A 4,507-nucleotide genomic window follows, 5' to 3' on the forward strand; every position below is an offset into this window, starting at 1 on the left:
GCTTCTCTACTGGCACAATGAGCCAAATTAGGGAGTATAAAGACAAGTTTATTGGGGGCAGCTCTGGTGGGTTTCCTGATCTCACAGGAGGTGGTCGGGGAAGTCTGGTGTCTGGGCCTCTTTATGGGGAGGGAGAGGAGTGGTGACATGATGGTGAGGTACTATGGTTAGTCTTATTTGGTGACTTTAGGGCCCTACAAGGTAATCTTAGGTCCAATAGTCACTTTGGAATTCGGGAATATGTGCTGGCTTTGTCCAGTGTTTTGCACAGGCTATCTTCATGGGCTTTTTCAAGTGCAGGCTTCTGGACATAAGAGGTCAGGGATGCTCCAGTCCCACTATCTAGGTTTTTGTCCCCAAACCTCTGGCCTAACAATCTTTACATTAATTTGGTGGTTGCCTTACTCTGGGCTTCATTTAAAATTCCTCTGCAAAGCCACACTAAATCCAAAGAAAGAAGTGGCTCACCCCGTGTGACCGCCTGTGAGGGTAGTCCCTGTGAGGCCGGCCTGGCTTAAATCCTTGCCAAGCCCTTCACGGTGTTGCAATGTGTTTGCCGAAACCTAGCCCCAGATTAGTGCTTCAAGGGACAGGACCTTTGCGGTGAGGTCAGGTAAGATGAAGGCACTAGCTCTTTGTGAATGGAATTAGTGGCCTTACAGAAGGGCCTGGGAGAGGCTTGTGAACTTGGAAATGATGCTCATAGGCATAGCATCTGTCAGAGCCTGGATAGCACGATTCTACTCACAGAATAGTGAAGAAACGTTTGCTATTTATATACTATTAGCTTAAGCCCTTTTGTCTTACACCAGAATGGCCCAAGACAGAGCTCCACCTCAGTGTATATGCCCACGTCAAACCGAGCTATTAGGCCTTCAGCAGATGGACAGGGGCTTCCCAGCAGAGAAGGAGTTCAAGAGCTCATTGGTGCACTGGCCTGCAGCAGTTACTTCTCTGGGTTCTCCTTGCATCAATGCTGGTGAGTCTCTCTTACCTGCTTCCCTTGCTCCCTCTACATTGGAGTGAAATAAGACTCGGTATGTATGCACTTGCAGGCTTGTATCTTTTGCAGTGCAGTGCCCAAAGATTTGTTTACTTTATTATCCCTTTTAATTGAATTACTGATCAGCATACCCAGCATATATTCTATTTCATGACAGTTTTTAAGCTTGTGGATGCAATCTTCCAACAAAAGCTATACCTACTCCTACAAGGCCACACACCTTCTAGTAGTGCAACTTCCCATGGGCCAAGCATCATATGGGGACAATACCTACCAAATGCCACCCCATGGGCCCCATGGACTTGTAGTCATAACATAATAAAAAATACATTTAGTTCAACTTCAAAAGTCACCATAGTCTATCAGTCTCAACAACGTTTAAAAATCACAAGTTTAAAGTCTCTTCTGAGATTCATGCAATATTTTAACTGTGAAAATCAAAAAGCAGACCACACACTTCCTACATATCATGGCACAGGATACACTTTACCAGCCAGTAACATAGGGAAGAATAGTGAGGACCAAAGCAAAACTGAAAAGTCAAGCTGAGCAAACTCCAAACTCTGCATCTCTATGTCTGATGTCTGTCAACTGGGCTGGCTCCTCTTGTTAGCAGCTTTCCTCAGCAGGTGTCCCAGGGCTCTGGCATCTCTAACCTCTTGGGGTAGTCAAAGCAATCCAGCCTTCACCCTCACAGCTTCCCACAATGGCCTCTCTGGTTTTCTGTACAAGGACATCCCGGCCACACATCTGGCCTCATTGACTTTCTTTAGTGGTAGAGGGAAAGCCAGAACCACATAGCCAAACCTGACAAGTTCTGCTGCTTGCTGGGGCTGGAACGTGGCCCCCTTGTTCAATTACATCATCACCAGCTTTCTGTTTTCAATAGTTTCCATCACTGTCTAAGCTTGGCTGACATGGAATTTGCTCTGTAGACCAGGCTGGCCTTGAACCCAATATGCCTCTGTCTTCTGACTTTGGGGATTAAAAGTGTATGTACCACTATGACTGGACCCAAGCTTTTCTTTAATTCCTTTTCACAAGATGGGAGGGTTGCTGGGTGGGATCTTACCTGGCGGTCACTGGCCCTTAATTCCATTTAATAACTTTAATCCATTTATCTCTTGAACACATAGGGCCTTTCCATTTCCTGGTACCTCTTTAATCCCTGAACCATACATTTTGTATTTTTTCCTTTCTCAGCTTGCTACCTTTGATCAAAACACTCTTTTAAGAGTGAACCACAGCATGGGTTGTATCCTAGGCCTATTTGAGATCTTCTTTACTAATGCAATTAATCTAAATCTTTTCACCTTAGCTTCAAGCAGACTCTTTTTACAAGGGCAAAAAGCAGCCTCATTCTTGACCAGAATACCATTAGGAACAATCTCTAGGTAACATAATAAAATTCTTCTCCACTGAAACCTCCTAAGTCAGGTCCCCACAGCTCAAATCATGCTCAGCACCACGGTCTCCCATGCTTCGAATAGTCTGATCCACTTAGTCCCATTTAAAGCACTCCACTGCTTTCCAAATCCAAAGTCCCCAAATCCATATTCCTCCAAACAGAAGCATGGCCAGGCCTCTCACAGCAATACCCAGTCCCTGGTACCAACTTCTTAGTTAAGGTTTCATTGCTGTGAAGAGAGAGGCGCCATGAGCAAATCAACTCTTATAAGGAGAACATCTCTGGGGCTGGCTTACAGTTTCCAAAGTTCAGTCCAGTATCATCAAGGCAGGTTATTTGATCACAATGTGAACCCCAAGATTGTGAATATCCAAGAGCTTTGTGTACTGTAAACAAGTTGTGGGACTGATTTTCCCACACACCTTTAACCCAAGAGCCTTGTGTACCTAAGAGCTAAATAAAGTCAATGATACGTCAGGAGCACAGCTAACAATCAGCTGACAGGGAGCAAACATTAAAAAGCAAAACAAAACAGAACCAGGAGGGCGAGAGGAGGGCTTTTGGGTTGAAGGGCGTTTAAGACGGTGTGGAAAGCAAGGAGGGGCTTTTCCCTCCTGGGATGTCAGTGGCATAGGAGGGTTCAGCTTTCTCTTTCTGCCTCTCCGAGCTAGCAGACACATTCACCTGTGTTTGGGTCCTGAGGCTTCATGTGGTTAATCGGACATTGTTTTAAAAACAAAAATCATCATGTTGGAAAGTATGTCATCCCGCAGGCAGACATGGTGCTGGAGAAGCCAGAAGTTCCTTTAGCCTCTACACCTAAGCCATGGCATATATGTGACCACATAGAGGCATAAACAAGCTTACAAAAAATTAGTAAGTCCCCTTCTGACAGGGCCATATCGTCTGGAAGCAATGAGTCATGAAGCCAGCACAGCTGCCTAACAAAGATGCAACAGTGCTGAGTCGGATGCTGTGACTGCTGTCTTCCTGTCTCTCACATTTAGGTTTTGGTCTCTGTGTGCGGCACTCTTGGGGACTTTCTGTATTATGATTCATTTTACGTCTTTTCCTGAGAAAACTGTGTCTGCGTTTTTTAGGAAAGTGTAAAGTTAATTATCCTGTCCACTTTTAGGGAGCTAGCTCTAATCTGGCTCTGTTTGTAACGCATCCTGATTCCCCGGAGAGTGTGATACATGCGCGTTAAGCTATGAATTTCTACATGAGGCCATGACTCCAGGAATCTTCTTGGAGCAGCTACCCCTTAAGCAAACAAACTCAAGCAGTATGTTTGGAACAAGGTAAACAGATAACTGACAAGATCTGACTGGCCAAAGCTAGTAGCAGATTCCAAGCCTCCCTTCATATTTAGAACTCTCTCAAAATGTAGTTTTAAGATAATATGCCCCGGACTGTAATTCAGTCAATAAGATAGGCTGAAATAATCTTTTCCTACTTTCTGGCATAGATGAAGAAACGATACAGTAAAAGGGAGTTAGGTACAAGTGCTGCTATTTACAAAATGACCAGTTCAGATATTGTTTGTCTTGAGTGCTTTAAAAATTGCAAATACTGCCAGCCTGAAGGCAGGCTGTAACAAATGTGCTCGCTTTGGCAGAGGCATGCTTTAGTCCATTGGAGTTATACTGCTGATAACAGTAGAGAGCTGTCCAATTTGTACTTCCTAACTGTGCCTGAGTCTGTAACCCTGGACATACAAGGAAAAGATCAAACCCATGTCCAGATAATCATTCACCTGTCTCGGTTCTGTGAAACCTATGTAAGGAGGGAAGCAACCCGACGGCTCATCTGTCAGGGCTGCAGGACTCCCCGACCACCACGCCTGACACTCACACACTCCTTTTCCACCATATCAAAGAACTAGGGCTGGCCCCAGGAACCCCTCCCACAAGTATAAAAACTTAGAAAGTGTACACAAAACTTTCCACAACACAATACAGTCAGAGCCGAAGGGCAGCTACAGCATGCTTGATGATAGAACAGCCTGTGTTGGGCCTGGGACATTGCTGTAATCGCTGAGAACTGGCCGAAGTATTTAAAGATGTTGTTACTGGGACATATTTGTTGTTACCAAA

This window comes from Mus caroli, unplaced genomic scaffold (genome assembly GCF_978045245.1).
Source record: "Mus caroli unplaced genomic scaffold, Mus_caroli_1 scaffold_15, whole genome shotgun sequence".
Classification (NCBI taxonomy): domain Eukaryota; kingdom Metazoa; phylum Chordata; class Mammalia; order Rodentia; family Muridae; genus Mus; species Mus caroli.